Source organism: Amborella trichopoda, chromosome 2 (assembly GCF_054954075.1).
Source record: "Amborella trichopoda isolate Santa Cruz 75 chromosome 2, AtrichopodaSantaCruz75HAP2 v2.0, whole genome shotgun sequence".
NCBI lineage: Eukaryota > Viridiplantae > Streptophyta > Magnoliopsida > Amborellales > Amborellaceae > Amborella > Amborella trichopoda.
Genome location: NC_142337.1, coordinates 52,309,371 through 52,321,605, shown reverse-complemented (window position 1 = coordinate 52,321,605; position 12,235 = coordinate 52,309,371).

Genomic DNA, 12,235 nt, shown 5'->3' with positions numbered 1-12,235 from the left:
CATGCATCTTGATGTCAAGATGATCAATTTGAGAACATTTGAGCATCAAAAAAACCTCTTCTAGTGAAAATTTTGAGGTAGGATCTCATTTGATTGTTTAGTGCCTCGGCTCTATATAAACTTTTCCCTTTAAATAATGTGTTACAATATACACTATTTCTAGGGCTACAAATTTTAAGTCCTTTCACAACCGTCGAGATAATTTATTTGAAGATTTTTTTATGCCCGAATGTTGAGTATTGAGGTGATGCCCTACTTATTTTGATAGTACTGTAGCCCTATCAAAATATTTTCCTTTAACATTTTACACATTTTTTATTTAATTTAATGCTTATAGCTAAAATAGAGAGGCTTTTTAGAGAGAGAAAGTGTCGTTATCTAACGGGCAGAAAATAACCACCTACCTCCCAAGATTATAGGGTCATGTTTCTCAAAGATTTCAGGAACTCAGCCGAACGTTGGAGAACGGCCTCCTTCCATGCCTCTTTAAGAAAGGTTTCATGACCTTGGAGAAGTAGACCACATAATCAATTATGAGTTCTCATTGTTCTGAAAAAGGGTCTGATCTCTACGATCCCAAGTCTCACAACGCTGCTAGTAATCCTGGGAGAGGGTTCCATCTCTTTTCTAATAATCCAACAAGAACGACAGAAAACCATCGAGTTGGAGAATGTTCAAGCAGGAGCTTCTCTATGTTTCCATGAATGAAGTCTAACCCTAATACGATGATATTATTGGCACAAGGGTTTTAGTGCAATGAATCATATGATTCATGTGTTTTTTCAAATAGTTTAGGAGTTAGTTTTTTTAGAAGGTGTTGAAGATTCGAGTCACCCAAAAAATAAAATATTTTTTATTTTTGGTGGTCCAATTAGAATTTCAAAAGGGGTAGTGCCAATCTGCACACGTATACTTCTTCATCATACATTTAATGGGTTGAAACCTTTTACAAAGTAATTAAATGGTCCAAATGATCTCAATTAACATTTGATGGGATATTTATTTATCTTCATTTCACTAAATTACCTTCAATATAAAATTTCCCATACTACCCTTGGTCAAGATTTTGAAAGATGATAATCTATAGATGACCCCTAAGATTACCCCAAAAGAAAGGCAAATATGTTACAAATAATGAAAATATTGTTTTAGATTATTAATTAGAAAAAATTGGCGGTATTTTTATCATTTTGCACACGAATGCTTTGCATGTATGAAATAACACAAATACCCATAAGTAATCCTCATTAAGGACCTTGACTAATGTTTTCTTTCTTTATAATCTCGAACAAACTGAGGTATTTTTGTTATTTGGCTGTCTTTTTGTATAGTGGGTCAAATTATTAATAGGGGAAATCCGAGGTTAGAATCCTCAAACTGATCATTCTCTTTTTTCTTAAAAAGAAATTACGATATGAGGTCCCCATCTTCGGGCCACTCAATTGTTTTTTAAAAAGTGGCGGTCCGAGGTCCCATCTTCAAACCGCTCCTTCTCTGTTTCTCTCTCTCGTTTGAAACAGCGAAATCTTCAAAATCTGCTCTTTCAATACCCACTCTCTCTCTCTCTCGTGATTATTTGTACTTATTAATAATGCTGAGTTTAGCTCGAGGAACATGAACTTGCAATGTTCAAAGTTCAGCTGCATCCAGCTATATAGCAATGTTCAAAGTTCAGCTGCATCCCGCTAGATAGCAAAACATAAATAGACAATTTGCATGGAATATATATTTGGAGAGAAGGAGTGGTTCGAGGTTAACATTATCGTACAGCTATTTTTTTTTTTCAAATCATCCTCAGACCGTTATTTTGTTGCAAAAAATAAAGAGCGGAAGATGGGACCTCGGATCATTTTTTTTAAAAAAAAAAAGGGAGCGATAGGTTCAAGAATCTAACCTCGGACCGCTATTTTTTAAAAAAAATAACGAGCAGTCCGAGGATGGGGACCTCGGACCATTTTTTTTTCTAAAAGTAGAGAATGATCGATCCGAGGATTCTAATCTTGGACCGCCCCTACTGAATAAGAAAAAAAAAATTTAAAATACAGTCCGAGGATTGCATCATCGGATCTAGGGTAATTTCATCCAAACAAAAAGACACATTGACCGACATTGGATGTAATATTCACATACAAGGGGAGCATATTGTATTTTCCTACTTATATAAGGGGTGTATGTAATTAACTCAAAAAATAACAATGGGAGATTATGGTAGGATGGTCCGGACCTAAAAAAGTGGAGCCAAACTGTGGCCTGAGGGGCGGGCTAAGGCCAACGCCATCCGGCCCAGCCCTCTTTTCTTTTTTATTTTTTTATTTTGTCCTTTATTTATTTTTGGGGCTTAGGCCGGGCCTGAGCCAACCCTACGGGGAGAAGTGATGAGCTAGGGCCATGGATAGCCCGGCCTGTTGCCACTACCGGAGAGCATGAATTTTTTTGGGCAAGTAGGGTGAGCATGATTTCATACAACAAATAGCAGATGGATTATGGATAGTGGACCTCCATCTCACGCATCATTTGCTTCATCTCTTTAACTAAAACTTCAATATATTTCTCCATCTCCTTCTCTAAAAATCGCAACACCCACTACAACAAGATTTCTGGTACCTCTCTCTCTCTCTCTCTCTCTAACGAACTTATAATTCCTCGGTCTCTCTCTATTTGAGTACTGTTACTTCTCTCCCTCAAATGCTCTAATATTTCTGTCCGACGTGAATTATGGGAAGGGTGCCGTTTGTATAGAGCTTAGGCTCTAAACAATCAAATTAAAGCCAACCTTCAAATAGTGGCAAGAATTAGTTTTAATATTGGAAATCTTTGTGATAGTCTTAAGATATATTTTTATATTTATTTATAAAGTTTAAAGCTTAAAAAATAGTGTAGATTAACAGATCTATAAAAACTTGAAAATTTTAAAAATTGACGGTTCAAAATTATGTTAGAAAATACGCTATTTCCAAAATTTGAAATTCATTTTTTTCTCATGTTCATGTATTTTGATGTCGAGATGGACAATTTGAAGATATTTGAGCATCAAAACAAAATATTCTAATAAAATTTTTGGTGTAGACTAAAATTTGATTGTTTAGAGCCTCGGCTCTTTATGGGGGAGTAGTGGATTTTTCCTTATGGGGGAGCAGTGGATTTTTCTTCTCGTAACCGGAAAAGGTTATTTATGGGCCCCCAAAGAGGCGCCGGCATAACGTAGGAAGTAGCTTCTATGTTCACACCATGAAGGCTCCGTTTGCCCGCGCTTGAACGTTTCATGGCGGAAGAGGACATTCATATGTCCCCAAGGAAGTCCACATAATGTAGGAAGTATGTTTTATTTTTATATTCACACCGTGGAAAGCTCCGTTTGCGACAATCGGAGAAAAACAATATCATGTATGAAAAGGTTTGCCGCAAAGTATGTTACTATCGCGGAGACCAGCTAGACCTTAGTTAGGGCACAAATGATGCTACCACCACGACTCAACCTCATTCTCTCAAAATCGTTTTCAAGTATGAAAAGGAGTCGAGAGAAAAGTATGTTACCAATGCAGAAACTAACCCTGATAGGGCCACGAGTGGGGCGTAAATATTTTCTTTTTGTCTTTTTGGGTAAGTATGCATAAATGTTGGTAGGGTAAGGTAAAACATACACAGGATGTGTACACCTATGAGAGACGAGCATAAATGCTTGTTGTGTCTAGGGTTGGCAACAGGCTAGGCCAACCCTAACCCTCTCAGGCTGGGTCCTATCAAGGCTAGCCCAGGCTAGACCAAATAAAATCAAATAATAAAAAGATAAAACACAAAAAAAGAGGGGCTAGTCGTGCCGAACTAGGCTGGCCATTGCCCATTCCCAAGCCCGCCTCACCCCTACACTCAAACCACAGTGGCCCAACCCTATTTTGGGTATGCCATCGTGGCTCATTTTGTGGTCCGGCTCTAGATTTTTAGGGTCGGCCTAACCAGGTTGGGTGCCCCTGACCATTGCTTCCCTTAACTAGATCTAGATTCCAAACGGTTGGGTGCCACGACAGTGTCTTATTTGACATTCCCCTAACTAGGTCCAGAGTCTAAACGGTTAGGTGCCAGGACAGTGTCTTATATGACATACGCATGACGTGTGTGTTATTTTTTTTTTTTTTGAATAATTCTGTAAGAAAGATACGCCCCTATTTTTCAAAGCTTTTTCAAGGTATTAGTGAAACGGTGTTAATGGTGGGAATAAAAATCTGATGAATAAGGCGCAGAGTGCTACCCCACAACCCAATCCCCTTCTCCAACGTCCATGTAACTTTTCATCTCGATTTCCTTTTTGGGGAAAGTTATAGGACCAAAAAAAAAAAGGTTATTTCTCGGACGAATGACATCATGCGAGAGACCCACCGATGTATGGATGGATGACTTGAAATGTGTTGAAAAGTCACAAGGAATTTCCATTAAGATTGGATCGGAAAGAAACAACCTTGAGAAAATGAATCGATGATTTGAAAGAAAAGGGCAACGTGGCATTGCCATTCACCATTTACCAAGCACCATGTTATGGGATTTGCAGGCGCTGCAAAAATTTTGAATATTGCTTACTTAATTCACATTGTGACAAACGTTAGAAAAATAATGAGATGATTTTTGGAACACTAGATATTGTCACATGGAGACTCCTTGAAATGGGTAGTCCATTGAAGTGCACCAATTGATTTGGAGAATTTTGTTTTTTGCACTAGGGTGGGAGTTTTGAGGCTGGGCGGATACAAATCCCCTATTTTAATGTTTGGGAGCATTAGTCAATTTGTGGACCGCTTATGGAAAGCTTTTCCGGGTCTTGCTGCCTTTGGAGGAGTAGTGAGAGATTGGAATGGATCTATAGTCTTTTTTTATACAGGTTCATTGGGAGACAAAATTGCAAATGGTGTAGAATTGTTGGCTCTTTTCTATAATTTAAAATTCTGTGGTAAGAAATTTAAGATCTTATTGGGAACTTCGGTCCATCTTGTTACAAATTTGGGATATGTCTAGACCTTTTTTTTTTCTTTCGTACATGTCTACCGTGAGGCCAATGTTTCAGCAGACTTCCTTACCAAATAAGGAATTTCTTTAATTGAGATTGTCATCTCAGATTATGTAATTTCTTTTAATCGTTGATTAATAAAGTTCTAAATTTCTAGAAAAATAAAAATAAAAATAAATTTCTATTAAAAAAATAATAATTTAAAGGATTAAAACTCCTGAAAATATTATTTTGTCATTAAAAGAGTCAAATGATATCAATTAATATTTAAAGGGTTATCTTTTCTTTGATATTTTACTTTGGTATTTTTTAACAAGAAATTTTAATAATACCCAAATTACTCTTGTTTAGGATTTGGAAGGAGGAATAATATGGGTTATTTCAATAATTTGAACCCCAAAAGACCCTAAAAAAATGACAAAGATATCCTTGTTTGTTTGGGATTACAAATAAGGGATACACTCTTTAGGATTCGTAGTGAAGAACAACTAAGGACATTTTATCATTTTGCACCTAAATACCTTGCATATATAACATAAAGGAAAAAGTTTATATAAGGGTGAGGCACCAAACAATTAAATTAGGATGCAACTCAAAAAATTCACTAGAAAACGTTGTTTTGATTCCCAAATATCATCAAATTGATCATCTTGTCTTCAAGATACATGGACATGAGAAAAAAATGGATTTCATGTTATGGAAATAATGCATCTTGTAATACATTTTTTTACCATCAATTTTCAAGATTTTCAAGTTTTCATGGATTTGCTCTATCTACACTATTCTTGAAGATTTAAATTTTATAATTTGAGATGAAAATACATTTTAAGACTATCGCAAACATTTCTAGTTTTGAGACCACATCTCTCGATACTATTTGAATGTGCACTTTACTTTGATTGTTTAAATCCTCGGCTCTATACAAACCACACCCTAACACAAAATCTCTAGTTATTCATAATTAATAAATGTTTTCCTTGTTTGTAATCCTAAAGAAATTACAATTTATAAATTTATTAAATTTCATTTTGAGGAGGTATATAAGTCAAAATTCTTATTATTATTATTTCAAAAAAATTAACCCCACAAATTTGAATTAAGATCCTAAAATAATATTTTCCCCTACGAAAAGATAGATTATAAAATATTTTCTATATCCTATAAAATAGAAATTTGTTAATTAATTATTCAGTTCTCGTAAACTTATGGCCAGTAATACGTATCATATTGAAAGCTTAGATGGCAAGTATGGTGTATTAGAAAACCATAGATATTGACTCTCACGATGAACATTATGGATTAGATGACGACGAACCATTGCCTAGGTAAGTTAATCACCACCGTCCATATTCAGATTGGACGATAGATGCCCCCTCAGACAACTTACTTCATAGGAAACTTGAACGCTACGGAGCTTCCCAGTGTAAAAGTTCCATTATTTGTTGGAGGCACACCATATTACGGTCTCTAGGGTTGGCGATGGGCTGGGCCACGGCAGGGTCAACCTTGGCCCTGGCCCAATCAAGGCTGGCTTAATAAAATTAAAAAAAACAAAACCTAAAATATAAAGAAATAAAGGTTGGGCTGGGCCGACCTTGTTTTGGCCCTGGCACTGGCTGGCCTATCTATGGCTCTCAGGCCACATTTTGTAGCCCAGGCTTTTGGTTTTTTAGGACCTGACCGAGCCGGGCCCTAGGCCAATTTCCATCCCTAGTGTCTCACGAGCGAGACATACAGGAAATTTGGGTGAGGGGTGCAAAGGACTACGAGGGCACACCACATATCATACTACCTATTTTACTCGCAGAGTTCAATCTAGGAGTATTTTTTTTGGGGATATAACTTCCTCAAACCTTTTGCTGTCATAATAAAAATAACTTCCAAATTACATTCCTTGTGGACTAGAAGAAACATAATACCTCTAGACTGAATAGAAATTGTACATTTTTTTGAAGGGTGAGATCTAAGTGAGAAATAAAAATTCAAATTTTTTATTTTGAATATAATCGTATAGTGATTTTTAGATGAGTTCCAAAATCTAGGATCAAAAACATATTCCCAAATTTGTTCTTAGGGAATAAATGTACACTCTTGCTCCGGTAGGAGCTTTGAATAGGTGCTGCAGAAGATGATGTGCTACAACATACAGTACTTGCATGTCATGCGAGACCAAGAAAAAAAGTTAAAAGATTCAATGCCCCCATATTAACCCCTCCGGGGAAACCTGCTAAAGATGAAAACGTTGGGCACCATGAACTTCCATAGGGGGAAAATGAACCTTTTTATCTGGTTTTGGGTTGGGTACATGGGTTTGTTGTCATAGGCTAGCTACCTAAGAAGGGTGGCCCACTTCGAAAGGCAGCCATATGGGTGGGGGGGGGGTTGCACTTTGACTAGGGTGTGAGAGACAATGACATGTCATGTGGTGGTGTCATCTACAGTTGAATTCTCGACGCAGTAAATGAAAAAAAGCATGTCTGACAAAAGAATGGTACAAGGATTTATGATTTCGAGATCATCATCATACTTGGTCAGGAAATTACTCTGGCTTTATTTCCCTTTCTAATAATGTCTAGGTTGGGAGAATCTAGCAAAATTATCATCCCAATATCTCTTATGTTTAGGATTTTTTGAATCATCGATTAGGATTGCTCATGTCACAATAAGTCTTTTTTTCTACAAAACTTTTGTGGCTGAAATTTGAGTGTCCCACCTCCTAATTGGGTCACACCTAGCAAAAAAATAAAATATACTTTTTTATAAAATAAATAATCAAAATTTATCAAAAAGTTTCAGGGGTATTTTGATAACTTTTTGGAATGGAAAATATTTTTTATTATTTTTATCATTTTTAATCATAATTACAGCATGATTCATAAAATAAAGATTAAAAATAAAATATTTTAAGCTGTCAGATCAAGATCCGATACTCACAACCTTGCTTATGACATGGTGTCTCAATTACTCTTAACCGCCTACTAAGATCTGACGATTGCAACCCGAAAGGCCACATATACTATATATTACATAGGTGAGTTGAGTCACATGGAAAACATTTCCATATTTTTTTGTACTTTTAATGTTGATTTATTTATTTTAATCTACTAGAGCATTTTTTAACTGGGCCATTATTTTATGCTAGAATTTGGGCTTCAAAAGGTTGCTAGTAGTGTCCATTTGTAAAACGCTGGTTGCTTGTAAATTAACTGATTATGACCGACTTCGACTTGGAGGAAAAACATGCTGCAATACTATGGATTGGTTCATATGAAATTAATCTCTGGAAAAACATTTCACATGAAAATATAGGCTACATGTATTTTGTTAATACGTTTTAGAGAAAATTAGGTAAATATCCGTTTTAATTTATGTTATTATCAAAATACTAAATATTTTCGGTTATTACTCGCGTGTCTGTTTTTTTCACTTCAAAATGATTTTTTTTTACACAAGACGAAAGTACTTGTTTTTAATTTTTGAAAATTTGAAATGGGCATGATTTCGGTTTTTAAATTTTTTCTTAATTTTGCAGCTTTTTTAGGATTTTTCGGACAATATTTGACTAGTATTAGTTATTGTAATAAATAAAAAAACGATTTTTGAACAGCAAAAAAAATAATTTGGAGCTCTATTTTAGGAATTTAGGGTTTTTTGGAGCTCGATTTTAGGAATTTAAGGTTTTTGGGGCTCAATTTTAGGAATTTAGGGTTTTTTGGAGCTCGATTTTAAGAATTTAGGGTTTTTTGGAGCTTGATTTTAGGAATTTAGGGTTTTTTTATTTTTAATGTTATATAATATATATATTTATAAAAATATGTTTTTTGTGATGAATATGAGAATATATATACACAATATTTTCGTGAGATTATTGATTGCATAAAATAAATAAACAAATTTTAGAACAAAAACAAAAATTTGGAGGTCAATTTTGGGGATTTTAAGGATTTTCGGGATTTTCGGGTTTATTGAATGAAAAATAAAATTGATATTTTTTTTGTGAGGATTGTTTTTAATGTTATATAATATATACATTTATAAAAATATGTTTTATGTGATGAATATGAGAATATATATAAACAATATTTGTGTGAAATTATTGATTGCATAAAATAAATGAACGAAATTTAGAACAAAAACAAAAAATTAGAGGTCGATTTTGGGGATTATAGGGATTTTAGGGTTTATTGAATGAAAAATAAAATTTGGATTTTAGGATTTTTAAGGATTTTTGGGATTTTTCGCCCCGTAAATCCTGATAGTGAAACACAATAATATCATGATCCCCCTCGCCGCTCTCATACTTCTAGCATTGTTAGTTGGACTTTGTAACTTCATTAATTGAATTAATCTCAAATTCTAAATTGTCTTGCATATCTTCATAGTATTCAAATATTAATTTATATAAAAAGTTGTTTCAAGTTTTTTTTGTAAGATAAATATATGTAATGTAATAGTATACACTTAATCTAAGCTTTTCTATTTTTTTTCAAATTATTTTTAATTTTTTTCGACGTTTTTTATCTTTTTTAAAAAAAAAAAAAAACTACTTGACCGATTAAAACGGTTAACGGCCCCGGTTAGTCCAATTCCTGTTCAAACCGCTCCCAGCTTCAAAATCGGTTAACTGTTTCGGTTCGATTTTGTGAACATTAGTCTATAGATATACTTGATTTTAGCCATTTTTGAAAATTAAAAGTTTACCATTCGATATGAAAATCGATGGGTATTTTAGCTTCATATTGTCACATGAGCAATCCCACATAACGGAGATGATCCTAGACATTGGATACTAGATTATCCTAACTATTAGAGGGAGACAAGGCCTAATGAAATTATTTTCCGACGAGGACGATGGTAACTTGAGGTCATAAATCCTTGTACCATTCTTGTGTCAGATATTACGATTTTTCTTCTTGTGGCGCCGCTAACGCAATAGTCTTAGTAACTCTGTGGCACGTTTTGGTTTGCCACACCATTGTCACGGTATAAATGGCTGCCTTGTTAAGAGCGCCAGCAGTCTTAGGGTGGGTCCCCTCAGACAACAACACGTGTCCCCAACCCAAAAATATATGAAGGATTCATTTTCACCCGATGGAACTTAACACCTTTCATCTCTCTTAAGTTGCATTATTTTTTTGGGAAAAAATTCAAAAAAACCCTCAAGACTACAATTTTTATCCAACTTCTAACTCGTTTTTTTTCCAAATACAGTTTTTATGCAAACAACCTCCAATCAAATAAAAAATAAAATAATACCTAAATTACCCTCCCTTATTTTTTTTTTACCCAGGTCTCTCTCCTCTATCCCACCAAAATAGGGGCTCCGACTGCGGTCCGATAGGAGGGCTCCGACACTGTGTAAATTGTTGCACGGCAGTAGGGCTTCAACACTGTGTAAAGTGAGCTCCCGATACTGTGTAAAGTGCGTTCTGGTAGTAGGGCTCCAGCATTGTGTAAAGTACGGTCCAGCAGTTGCATAAAGCGCTTCGGCAGTTGCAAAAGGTGGTCCTGCAGTAGATGTTACTGAATTTCAGGGTTTTGACACTATGTAAAAGGCGGTCCGGTAGTTATTTTAGGGCAGTCTAGCACTTGTGCGCTCCGGCAATGTGATAATACGACTCGGGCAATGTGCTACTGGGGTCAAAAAGTCAACGTCAAATTTGGCCAAAAACGTTTTTTGTGTACGGCAAGGGAATTTTAGTCTAAAAAAGATGAACTTTTTTCATTAGGTTATTTGCATAGAAAGTTTGTTTTGGGGAAAAAAGTGAAAGAAAAAATTAAGTTGGGGATAAGTTGCATAGAAAGTATGGTTTTAGGAGTTTTTTTTTTTTTTTGTAATTTTCCCCTTTTCTTTCACCATCGTATCCCAAAAAATGGATTCATCAACTAATCACAACATGATTATTTTCATAAATGAGTAGTTACTCCTAACTTATGGTTTTTAGATGAGGTAGTAAAAGGCAAGCTTTCTATGCTTCTTCTATTGCATAAAATTTTTATATATTTTTCAATCTAACCATCAATTGTGAATGGAAGGCTGAGATGACCCAAATCACAATTTTATGCATCTATAATATTTTATTTTTAATTTTTTTTACAAATATTTTATCTCTGGATTTTGGGTATCCACTCATCTCTTAAATGAACACCTGTAAAAATATAAAAAAAATCCCAATAAAATAAAGAAAAATATCTCCGTATCTTTTATTTTTAGGCTTCATATCATAATAGATCCAAAGGTTTTAAAAGATATCTTGAGGTATAAAAATTGTTATTTCTTCTAACAATTTTTATGTGTATGGCAAGGGTATTTTGGTCTTAAAAAGATGAACTTTTTCCATTTGGTTATTTGCATAGAATGTTTGTTTTGGGGAAAAAGTGAAAGAAAAAACTAAGTTGAGGGTAAGTTGCATAGAAGTATGTTTTTGGAGTTCTTTTTGTAATTTTTCCTTTTTTTTTTTTCTCCATGGTATCCCAAAAATGGAGTCATCGACTAATCTCATCACGATTATTTTCATAATGAGTAGTTACTCCTAAATTATGGTTTTTAGAGGAGGGAGTAAAAGGCAAGCTTTCTATGCTTCTTCTATTGCATAAAAGTTTTATATATTTTTCTGTCTAACCATCAATTGTGAATGGAAGGCTGAGATGACCCAAATCACAATTTCATGCATCTATGATATTTTATTTTTAATTTTTCTACAAACATTTTATCACTGGATTTTGGGTATCCACTCATCTCTTAAATGCACACCTGTAAATATAAAAAAAATCCCAATAAAATAAAGGAAAATATCTCCATACCCTTTATTTTTAGGCTTCATAGCATTGAAAAACCCTTTGATTGATCATCTCGACATCGAGATGTATGACCATGAAAAAGAAAAAGATTTTAACTATCAGAAATAGTGCATTTTACAACATATTATCCACAATGTCCATTTTCAAGATTGTTATATGTTTATAGATCTACTTGATTTTAACTATTTTTTAAATTTAAAATTTTATAATTAGATATAAAAATAGATTTTGAGATAATCCTAAGAACATTTTACATCAAAATTATATACCATGACAAAATTTGAAAGTGCACCTTACCTCTACAGCTACCGATGCATCTGTATACAAACTGCACCCTTTAGAAATAGTTTGTCTTTCTCACATTTGTTTAGGTTAAAAAATAAGTTTATCAAGAAATAAAAATATCTTTTAAAACATTGGGTTTATCAAGAAATAAAA